Source organism: Bos grunniens, chromosome 8 (assembly GCF_055505025.1).
Source record: "Bos grunniens cultivar Pamir isolate PY7600 chromosome 8, Bosgru_T2T1.0, whole genome shotgun sequence".
NCBI lineage: Eukaryota > Metazoa > Chordata > Mammalia > Artiodactyla > Bovidae > Bos > Bos grunniens.
The window spans coordinates 87,092,949-87,105,822 of NC_141172.1; positions in this window are offsets into that span (position 1 = coordinate 87,092,949).

Genomic DNA, 12,874 nt, shown 5'->3' on the forward strand with positions numbered 1-12,874 from the left:
AAGAAATCACTTCCTGAACACTGTAGTAAGATAATCCCAGTTGCTTCCTTCCTTCTTTTCATTTCCCCTCCATTTGCTTGGTTTTCTTTTTCCACAGAAATGTTATTGCCTGAAATGAAGGTGCTTATTCATATGTTTTTGTTTTTTTTTTTCTGTTTCTTTACTATAATGTTTCCCCAGGCACTTAATCTTGCTTACTTCTGTCCTCCCAGTATTGGAATGACTACCTTGAAGGGGGCACTTGATATCTACTTGATAAATGAATAAAGCAATGAGTAAATAAATGTGTCATTTATAAAGGCATTTGGCTGAAAGTTACAGAAAATGCGTTCACAAGGACTGAAACAAATTTGGGTTTATTTCTCTGTGTAATATAAGTTCAGAGAAGATTTTGCAACCTTAGGTCAATTCATGGTTGATTGATGTAATTTCTGATGTCTTTGAAGTTCATTCAGCATGCCTCTCATTGAATTGTCTCTCAAGAAGCTGCAGTATTTTGATGACATATATTTGAATATTAGAAGACATAATTAAAATAACTGAAAGAGTTTTCTCTCGTTCTGTAACTTATGGTATGCAATTATAAAATATCCTGTCTTTTAACATTTATTTTCTGGAACTAGTTTTTATCCTGCCTTTGATGAAAGCTTGAGCAGGCCCATAAATGTGTTTTTGGACACCACAAAATCCTCTGATCAATAATTAAAGTTGTTGTTAACAAGTAGTTAGAACATCAATGCCTGCTGCTGACTATACAGTCTACATTCTGGGAAAGAGGCTGGGTTCCTTCTCTCTGTGCCAATTCTCCTTCTCCTTGAAGATGGGGAAGACTAAAGGGCACAGGGAATTTGATTGGTCCTTTCTTGATTTGGGCTCAAACTCTCTGAATTTGCTGATGTTTTAAAGTAACTTCATTTCTTGTGAGTGTCTTTAATGGTTCCTCAAAGTGGCTTGTATGTTGTATAACAAAGCATCCCAGGAGATATGGGCTTAAAATAACCACAGTTTTATTATATCTTACAATTTTGTGGGCCAGGAATTTGGGCAGTACTCAGCTTGAAGATTCTCCAGTTCCTATAGCCTGGATTGGGGTCAGTTTTACTTTGACACTGAGCTGGTGCTCAGTCTCAGGTGACCTGTCACCTGTAACTCCTTTGTTTGATAACTGACCACTCCCATGGCTCACAATGTACCTCACCCTCCATCCTCGGTCCCTAACCATTTGTAGCTTCTCTTTGCTAGGACCTGCCTTCCCTCCCAGCTGGCCCTCATGAGCAGACCCTAAGGTGGCCCCAGCTGGCTCTCTTCCACCTGGACAGAACATCTGGTCCAGAGGAAACGACTCAGGTTCCTTTTGTCCTGATGACTTCCCAGATGTAACCACTTCCCCACAGCTCATGAGTCAGCACTCTGAGTCTCTCTCTGACTCTGGATTCCATGGGCTGATGTCAGACTCCCCATCACAAGAAATCATCTGGTTAGAGGGAAGGGAAAGCCCTTACAGAGACAGGTATAACCTTGTTTTATACTGACAGTGTGGTTAATGCAGGGACATTGGGCTATATAAATAAATCATGCTATATTTATAGCTTTCTTAGCTAGAAGCTTTCCCTGGTGGCTCAGATGGTAAAGCATCTGCCTTCAGTGTGGGAGACCCGGGTTCGATCCCTGGGTTGGGAAGATCCCCTGGAGAAGGAAATGGCAACATACCCCAGTACTCTTGCCTGGAAAATTCCATGGACTGAGAGGCTCCTCAGAGCCTAGTAGCAGAGCCTGGTTAGGCTACAGTCTATGGGATCGCAAAGAGTCGGACACGACTGAGCAATTTCACTTAGTTAGCCCTTAATATACATAATAAGTTGCATACTATGCATACTTAATTGGAGAAGGAAATAGCAACCCACTCTGGTATTCTTGCCTGGAGAATCCTGGGGACAGAGGAGGCTGGTGGGCTGCCGTCTATGGGGTCGCACAGAGTCAGACACAACTGAAGCGACTTAGCAGCAGCAGCAGCAGCAGCATGCATACTTAAAGTGTAAGTTTTTTTAAATTAGTTTTTTATTGGAGAGTAATTGATTTACAATATTGTGTTCATTTATGTTGTACAGCAGAGAGTTGGTTATACATAAATATATATCCAATATTTTTTATTCTATTCCCATACAGGTTTTTACAGAGTACTGAACAGAGTTTCATGTGCTATAGAGTAGGTTCTTATTAGTTATCTATTCTGTATATAGTAGCTTGTCTATGTCAATCCCAATCTCCCAATTCATCTCTCTCCTCACCTTTCACCTTGATAACCACAGGTTTGTGTTCTACATCTATGAATCAACCTTTGTTTTGTAAATAAGTTCATTGGTACCGTTTCTTTAGCTTTCCCATATAAGTGATATCATATGACATTTGTCTTCTTCTGTCTTACTTCACTCAATAGGACAATCTCCAAGTCCATCCATATTGCTGCAAATGGCATCATTCCATCCTTTTTATGACTGAGTAATATTCCATTGTGTATATGTACCACATCTTCTTTATTCATTCCTCCATGGACATTAAGGTTGCTTCCATGTATTGGCTATTGTAAACAGTGCTGAAATGAACATTGGAGTGCATGTATCCTTTCAAATTATGGATCTCTTCAACACAGTAGGAAGGTTATCTTTTCTCCACACCCTCTCCAGCATTTATTGCTAGTAGATTTTTTGATGATGGCCATTTTGGCCAGTGTGAGGTGATACCTCATTGTAGTTTTAATTTTCATTTCTCTAGTAATTAATGAGGTGAACATCTTTTCATGTGTCTCTTGGTCTGTATGTCTTCTTTGGAGAAATGTCTTTTAGAATACATTGTGAGTTAAGATTTAGCCTTTGGAGTGATATTCCTGAATTAGATGATCATGCCTCATTTTGTTATCCTGGATCTAGCAATTTATTTCATCTTCTCATCCTGAATTCCCTCCTTTGTAAAACTGGAAAAATAATGTATGCTTCATGAAGATTAAATAAGACAGACATGCAAAGTATTACGGTGTTTTATGCCTTCTTTTAAAGCAGGCAATAACAGTAATTAGTAATAATCTTTGATTAAATTTTCACACATTGTCAATTAGAAAGAGCTTTTAAAATCTTTCCCTGAAAATTGTCATTTCAAATGCTGTGATATGTCATCCCATCATATTTCATGTGAAATCTCATTGTCAGTTTTATCACTTTAAGAATTAATTGAGTGTTTTATGATGAGTTGCCCAATCCATCCATCAAAATCTTTTAATTTGCATTTAAACTTTTTCATTTTGATAGTGAAGAGTTTGAGTAGAAACTGACTTTACGGGAAATGATGCAGTTTCTGAATATTAAAAGATCAAATTAGCAAAATACAGTTCAATCTGATTAATTTTCCAACCATCATAAGCCAAAAAAATGACTCTGCCATAGCAGTGTGACTCATCATCAATTCACAAAACATAAGGAAGCAATCAAGACTTGTTCAATTAAAATAGAAGTAATATTTGCCTCACTAGGAGACCCTGGAAAAGGTCAATTTTCATTCAAATCCCAAAGAAAGGCAATGTCAAAGAATGCTCAAACCACTGCACAATTGCACTCATCTCACACGCTAGCAAAGTAATGCTCAAAATTCTTCAAGCCAGACTTCAACAGTACATGAACCATGAACTTCTAGATGTTCAAGCTGGATTTAGAAAAGGCAGAGGAACCAGAGATCAAATTACCAACATCTACTGGATCATTGAAAAAGCAAGAGAGTTCCAGAAAAACATCTACTTCTGCTTTATTGACTATGCCAAAGTCTTTGACTGTGTGGATCACAATAAACTGTGGAAAATTCTGAAAGAGATCCAGACCACCTGACATGCCTCTTGAGATATCTGTATGCAGCTCAGGAAGCAAGAGTTAAAACTGGATATGGAACAACAGACTGGTTCCAAATAGGAAAAGAAGTATGTCAAGGCTGTATATTGTCACCCTGCTTATTTAACGTACATGCAGAGTACATCATGAGAAATGCTAAGCTGGATGGAGCACAGGCTGGAATCAAGATTGCAGGGAAAAATATCAATAACCTCAGATACGCAGATGACACTATCCTTATGGCAGAAAGCAAAGAAACTAAAGAGTCTCTTGATGAAAGTGAAAGAGGAGAGTGGAAAAGTTGGCTTAAAACTCAGCATTCAAAAAGTGAAGATCATGGCATCTGGTCCCATCACTTCATGGCAAATAGATGGGGAAACAGTGAAAGACTTCATTTCTGGGGGCTCCAAAATCACTGCAGATGGTGACTGCAGCCATGAAATTAAAGAGGCTTGCTCCTTGGAAGAAAAGCTATGACAAACCTAGACAGCATATTAAAAAGCAGAGACATTACTTTGCCAACAAAGGTCCTTCTAGTCAAAGCTATGGTTTTTCCAGTAGTCATGTGTGGATGTGAGAGTTGGAGTATAAGGAAAGCTGAGCACCGAAGAATTGATGCTTTTGAACTGTGGTGTTGGAGACTCTTGAGAGTCCCTTGTACTGCAAGGAGATCCAACCAGTCAATCCTAAAGGAAATCAGTCCTGAATATTCATTGGAAGGACTGATGCTGAAGCTGAAACTCCAATACTTTAGCCACCTGAAGCAAAGAACTGATTCACTGGAAAAGACCTTGATGCTGGGCAAGACTGAAGGCAGGAGAAGGGGACGACAGATGATGAGATGTTTGGATGACATCACCTACTTGATGAACGTGAGTTTGAGCAAGCTCTGGGAGTTGGTGATGGACAAGGAAGCCTGACATGCTGAAGTCCATCATGGTGTCATAAAAAGTCAGACACAGCTGAGCAACTGAACTGAACTGAACTGATATTTGCCTCCAGTGGTTTTGAGTCCATCCAAGAGAACATGCCAGATTCAAAAAATGTGAAATCACCTTGTAGTATGGCTGTAGCATCTTCAAAATGATAAAAGAGGTTACTGGTGTGGATCTCTGTATGTCACTGCTAGGGCAGTTTCAGTTGCAAAAGATCTGTAAGGTCAAATTATAAATCATTTGTTCATTAGTTATTTTTTTGTTTACCTGTTTGTCCATTTCGTCAGTCAAATCAGTCAACACCAGCATGATGTAGTGGAAAAGGTTTGACTCTGAAGTAGACAAACCTGATTCTTAAATCTAGCTCTACCATACATTAGCTGTGAAACCATAATAAGGCATCCTTTCCATTCTCGACCTCAGTTTCCTGTTTTGCAATTTGCAGAACCAATTACCTGTGATGTTGCTAAGAGGATTGCATAATATTAATGGTTCCCATCTGAGGCACTATTACCTCTTATGCAAAATCTGAAAATTCGCTGGACATTTAGAGAATAAGGATTGAAATTCTAGATGGTCTGCAATGTCTAGAACCCTTAAACATCTGCAGTGTCCGTTTCTGTAGCTTAGAAAGCCATGCTTGTGCCAAATTACTCTTGAATGTTCCAGTGAAAATGATGGAGCTTTGAAACTTGAGTCTAGACCCTAGCACTATTTTGTGTATAATAAAGACAATATTTTGTCACAGTCATGATATGCATTGAACTTTCAAATGAACCTGCCATATAAACCAAGGGAAGATTGCACATTGTTTATGTGGTACTTTACTAAGAATTCATCATTATTTTGGAAATGTGTTGCCATCAGAATTTTATCCTGGTTCAGTTTAGTTCAGTCACTCAGTTGTGTCTGACTCTTTGTGACCCCATGAATCACAGCACGCCAGGCCTCCCTGACCATCACCATCTCCTGGAGTTCACTCAAACTCACATCCATCGAGTCAGTGATGCCATCTAGCCATCTCATCCTCTGTTGTCCCCTTCTCCTCCTGCCCCCAGTCCCTCCCAGCATCAGGATCTTTTCCAGTGAATCAACTCTTTGCATGAGGTGGCCAAAGTACTGGAGTTTCAGCTTCAGCATCATTCCTTCCAAAGGAATCCCAGGTCTGATCTCCTTCAGAATGGAGTGATTGGATCTCCTTGCAGTCCAAGGGACTCTCAAGACTCTTCTCCAACACCACAGTTCAAAAGCATCAATTCTTTGGCACTCAGCTTTCTTAACAGTCCAACTCTCACATCCATACATGACCACTGGAAAAACCATAGCCTTGAGTAGATGGACCTTTGTTGGCAAAGTAATGTCTCTGCTTTTAAATATGCTATCTAGGTTGGTCATAACTTTTCTTCCGAGGAGTAAGCATCTTTTAATTTCATGGCTGCAATCACCATCTGCAGTGATTTTGGAGCCCCAAAAAATAAAGTCTGACACTGTTTCCACTGTTTCCCCATATATTTCCCATGAAGTGATGGGACTTAAATCATCAATAAAACACACTTTATCAGCCTTCATTTTTAGCTATCAAATTTACAATTACGTGTGTATATATGTGTGTGTGTGTGTGTGTGTGTGTATGCTGCTACTGCTGCTAAGTCGCTTCAGTCGTGTCTAACTCTGTGCGACCCCATAGAAGGCAGCCTACCAGGCTCCCTGTCCCTGGGATTCTCCAGGCAAGAACACTGGAGTCGGTTGCCATTTCCTTCTCCAATGCATGAAAGTGAAAAGTGAACGTGAAGTCGTTCAGTCGTGTCTGACTCTTCGTGACCCCCATGGACTGCAGCCTACCAGGCTCCTCCGCCCACGGGATTTTCCAGGCAAGAGTACTGGAGTGGGGTGCCATTGCCTTCCCCAATATATGTATGTATGTATATATATATATATGTATATATATATATATATATATGCATATAAACACACACGCATATATCTCTCTACATATACATGTAGAGACAGAGAGAAAGGCAACTTTAGCCATTATTTTAAAAATATTAAAATGCCAAATAGTGTTCAGTAAAGTATTTTATATTGATTTTATCCTAATATTTACTCTACCAAAACAGAGTAGAACCAAAATTAGATAAACATTTCCCTAAGAAATACACTAGGGTTGTCAGAGATATACCACATTTTCAAGATGTAAAAAAATGATTTGAAAAAGGTCATAATAAAACTTAAATATTGCATTTGAGCAGAAAAAAAAAGATTTCATTGGTTCTTAGATAAAACCACAAATTAATCTAAAATATGGCAAATTGCACAATATTAGACACAATTATTTTATTAGTATTATATTAATATTTTACTATCAGTATAGTATTAGTATGCAAAAGTGGAAAGAAATTCAAAAATGTAATTTTCAACCAAGCAATTATCGTGTTTCAGAAGAAAGGGAAAGTGGGGAAAGAGGTAAAACACAACTTTAAAATGTGCATTAGTGACATAAACATTCATTACAAATGAACAATTTTTATGTGATAATGAAGATTTGCTGTTGCATATGTTATGTTTGTAAGGAAGGACAAGTTTTAAATGAAATATTATTTTCAAAGTTGCTGCGAATGGATATAAAGAAAATTTCAATACTCAACAGCCTTAAAATTTATACAAATAGTTCATTTCTCCATGCCATTGCTTCTGCTGCAGATGGAACAATAGCCACGGTGAATCAGGTGGAGACCATGGGCGGACTTTTAAATGCTGCACCAGGTGTCTTTAGCACATTTGCCTTCTGTTCAACAATGCTTCAGGGCCCAGGGTTGTAGTGAAAAGTCACTGAATGGACAACATTGCCATTGCCCCTAAGGCATGAAGACTGCTCCCATGTACCTCAGATAGTTTCATGGTCTGTACATTACCACTGAAGACATGTTTGGATATCTCCTTCTATACGACTAAGGAAGTAACTATCCACAGGAAGTGGTTGTTGCTGTTGTTTTAAGATTATTGTTTTTAAGATCCTATTCACTTTTGGATGTTACTGAATAACTTTTAAGTTGAATTATTAAAAAAATGTACACTGAAATTGTATTATTGAGAAAGTATGCAACATATGTTTTAGACTTATTTTAAAATGTTAAATGTTTTTTTTTTCCCTAAACTATAAGGAAATGAGATCAATTTTATTAAAGTGAAGGAGAATATCAAGGTATTCATCTCACTCACTAAGAATGACATATGGATACACTTAAAGGTTCTAATTTGGAAACATTTGCTCATAATTAAAAACTATTTAATATGTATAAATAATTGATTTAAAGATCTTTATCAGACCAATTTACTAATCTACTAAAAATGGCTAAAGACTATGTTAAACATTTGCAGGAAGTTAAATAAGTTAAAAATAATGCCTTTGAGACCAAAATATCTTTTAATGGATATAGTTAGAAAAGATTTTGTGTTTAAGATTTCCCCACACACTCATTTGGAAAGAAACTAAATTACTTATTTAGACCAATTTCCAATTCTGTATTTAACTAAAGATAGTTTTAGCACAGTGGGGTGGTTACTTAAAAAAGCTGTGGAACCAATTGTAATGTCTAAGGAAAGGATGTTAAAGACTCCTTTTAACAGCTGGAGAACCAAATATCATTAAGTTACTGAAAACACAGGAAACATGGGGATCTTGGTGTATTTCATCAATGCAGCTTGCTTTAGAGATATTTTGAATTATGTATATATTTACATATAATGAATATACACACACTATTGTGCAGTATGATGATCGATAACCCATAATAAGAAAAATGTGCACCAGGGCAATTTAGGAGCTGCCTCCCAGGTCTACCACATTATTTATGTTGTGCTGTCCACTTACACCTTCTTCTCTTACTTTGTGTCACCAGATGAGGGATATGGTCCCCAATATATGGTCCATCATGGTGTGAGTTGGAAAGAGGTTTCCTGGAATAAACTATGATAACACAGGGTCTTATTTCATGTCTGCATCTGTAAACAAGACTAGGCTCATATGTATGAATTTCATGCCTCATCACTTTTTTCCCCATTTCATCAGTCTGTAATTTGCCTTGGATTATTCCCCCATTTCAATTAAAGGTATTTCCTCTTTCTTTTATTATATAATTACAACTTGTACTTGTTTCTTCTAACATTAGACTTTATTTTAATCTCAGTTTTTCCCCTGGCATTTTCCCTATCCCATGCCTCTTGGTAGAATGGGCTCTGAGCGTCTGTCTTCTCTTACCTACAAATTTATTAATTATAAAAAATTTGAAGTATTGGTCTGTTTTATTATGTTCTTCAGGATAGCTGTATCTGAACCTTTGCTTCTTGAATGTGTGCTGTATAATTACAACTTAGTTTCCATTTATATCTCTGTCATATCTAATTTCTGATAGGTCATCATTTGACATGTTATTGGTTAAACACTGTTAGATTTTGGCAAAGTTATACAGTTCAATGATATACCATTATGGCATTATATTGTTATTTTTGTGGGTGCAGCCTCAAGACCACCCTCAGTTTCAATAATTCACCAGCAAGACACACAGAACTTGCTGAAAGCTCTTATACTCATTGTTGGAGTTTATTGTAGCAAAAGAATATGAATAATATCAGCTCATGAAAGAGACATGTGATGCAGGGTCCAGGAGGATTCTAGCTCTGTAGCTCCCAGTCATCCTCTCCTGCTGGAGTCATAGACAGCCTCAGCTCCCCCCTTTACCACAGGATAGGATGTGAAGTTTCATTTCAGGATAGCAATGGGAGCATCACAACATACTCATTATAAAAAAAGAGCTTTGGTCTGATGGAACTGAGAACCATGAAGCAGGGATGTAGCTTGCCAAGTACTGGTAGAGAGGTTCTGCTGCATGGCCATCTCTTTCATGATTATCGTTAAATCATGCAAGTCCTCATTCTGAAGGTGACTGTATTTCTCCCACTTATGTCTCAGCCTCTCTCAAAGTGAAGAAAGTAAGATAAGATGATATTAGCTTCATGTTGCTAGGGACCTCACACCATGAAAGCATCACACTTGTCAGAGGCTCAAAACAGTCTGATGAAATGTTGGATATGCACTGTATATTATGCATGTATTCAATAAGCTCACAGCTTCATTTTTTCCTAAACCTGGAGAAACAAAAATCAAAACATTCATTTAAATCTCTGTGCCAAAGTTTTCCTTTTGTGGAGTCATGAGCAAATGTTTTCTGTGTAGATGGTCTAAGTTTCAAGGTGACAGCAGGAACAAACTCGAGAATATTAATTATAATCTCTTAGAATAGTTACAATAAATTGGATTCTATGAACTCTACCCCTCAAGCCTAGTGAATCTGTAGCAACTTGTTTCTGCTTATCAAGAAACTGTGAAATTACCCTAAATATATTCAATCCAGCAAGAGTTTAGTTTTTATTTCATCCTAAGGGATAACAAAAATGTAGTGTTTTAGGCAGCAAAAATCTAGCAACAAGATGGTCATCCAGGGATGCACATGGTAGATAATGTTGGTAACACTTCTCTTGGCTGATGACATTTGTATGAGGATCGTCCATCACACATCAACCCCATGCTGATCTTTCCTCCCCAGTCCTGATTTAAATGCACATGTCTAATTTGCATTAAATCCCAGTCTGGAACCCAAACAGTGAGGAAACATCATATTTACTTACTGATATCTTGCCTTCCACATTAAAAATATTGTTATTCAATAGATTCAGTGCTATACATTTCAAAGAAAAAATTGGAATGTATGCTAAGTCACTCCAGTCATGTCCAATTCTTTGTGACCCTATGGACAGTAGCACCTACCAAGCTTCTCTGTCCATGGGACTCTCCAGGCAAGAATACTGGAGTGGGTTGCCTTGCCCTCATCCAGGGGATCTTCTTGACCCAGGGATTACATCCAAGTCTCTTACAGTCTCCTGCATTGGCAGACAGGTTCTTTACCACTAGCATCACCTGAGAAGCCCCAAAATTGGAATAGTAGGTATCTAACTTTCCCCAGGCAATACTTTACCCATGTATGTTAATTATATTGTGCCTGCCTTCACACACACTGTCCCCCGACCTGGGGAGCACTTTCTCTTCCCCATCTGCCAACTTTGTTGACTCACTGTTTTAGATCCAGATTGTCCAATGGGGCTCATCCAGGCCGCACCTGAGCTGTCACCCATGATGACGTCCTGAGAGCCGTGGTCAAGCACACGGCTTTATAACAAGACTCCTTACAGGCACTATAGCATCTGACTTATGTGCTTGTCTCCTCTTAGATACTGTGGATTCTTTGAGAGCAGAGGTGAGGGCTTTTCATTTCTGGAGCCAAAGCACAAGCATGGGGAGGACACAGGGTAAATCCTCAGTTAATGTTCAGTGAATGAAAAAAAAAAAATGTTTTCCTTGAAAAACTTGCAGCCTCCATATAATGGTATGAAGATGAGGGCCTTCTGGCCCCTGAGGGACAGGGCTTAGATACCCAGCACTAGCCAGGCACTGTACAAGCACTGGGAAATGATGCCCTGACCCTTCAGGATATACCCTGGATGCAGAGCCCTCTGATCAGGATCCTGGCCTCTCCATCAGGGAGTGCCCTCACCATAATGTCCCGCTGCCAAGCAGAGACCTAATGGGAAGAGACAATTATCAAAATTCAGCTGAAGGCCTGAATATAACAATAAAGATATTGTTATATTTCTTGTGAAATAAATTATGGCATACCTTGAAATAGAATATGCAGTTATTTTTTAAAAATTGGGGCAAATCTATGAATACAAGATAAAGATCAGTGGTTTCCAGGGTTTAGGAGGGAGGAAGGGATAAATAGGGGTAGCAGAGAGGATGTTTTAGAAGAAACACTTCTGTGTGATCCTGTAATGGTGGATACAGGTCATTATGCGTGCATGCGTAGTCACTTCAGTCATGTCCAATTCTTTGCAACCCTTTTGGTCTATAGCCCACCAGGCTCCTCTGTCCAAGAATTCTCCAGGCAAGAACACTTGAGTGGTTGCCATGCCCTCCTCCAGGGGATCTTCCTGACCCAGGGATCAAACCCACATTTCTTGTCTTCTGCATTGACAGGCAGATTCTTTACGACTAGCACCAACTGGGAAGCCCACATGTCATTATACATTTGTTCAAATTCATAGAACATACAACACCAAGGGTGAACCCTGAGGTAAACTATGGACTTTGGATGATTATAATGAATCAGTGTAGCTTCACCGATTATAAAATATTTACCGCTTTGGTGAGAGATTTAGATGATGGGAGAGGCTGTGTGTGTGTGTTTGTGTGTGTGTGTGTGTAGAGGCAGGGAGCATATAGGACATTTCTGTACCTTCTGCTCACTTTTACTGTGAACTTAAAATTGCTCAAAAATAGTCAGGATTTTTTGTTTATTGGTTAGTTTTTTTTTTTTTTTTTTAAGGATAAAGTGGATTTGTTACTGAACTCAGGTTTGGCTGCTTGCATCTCAAAACCGAATACTTGAGAGAGAAGCATTGGTTGGAAAGGAACCTTTGCTTTATTCAATTGTCAACAACTCAGAGAGAAGATGGACTCATGTCCAAGAATCAACACCAAAGTTTCTGCTGGACCATGAAAGCTTTTTGAAGGGAGAAAGAGAAGTTAATCATTTTAGGAGGGGTTCAGAGATTGTTATCCTCACTGTGTGTAGGCTGATTGGTGGTGAGGTAATATGGTGGTGTTTCAGGACTCTTTTTCTTAGCCTGAATTTATCATCCTTCACCTGGGTGGGAGCCTTCATTCCTAAAACAGAACTCAAAAGTACAACTATACATATTCCTTGTGGGAGACCGGGACCCTGCTTTATCCCTGCACTTTTCTTCCTTGACTTCTCCTCCTTTGTTTTGCATTCCCTCCCTTCCCGTAGCCTAAGAAAAGAATCATCATGTTAAGCAAACCAGAAAAAGGCGTTGGAAAATGAGCAGAAGCCTAAGGGTCCAGGAATATGCCCAGTGTAACGGTTAGAGTTTAAAGTGTAAGTGGGCTCTAGGGCTGAGGGACTGATTACAGATCCAGTTACTGATGTGAAA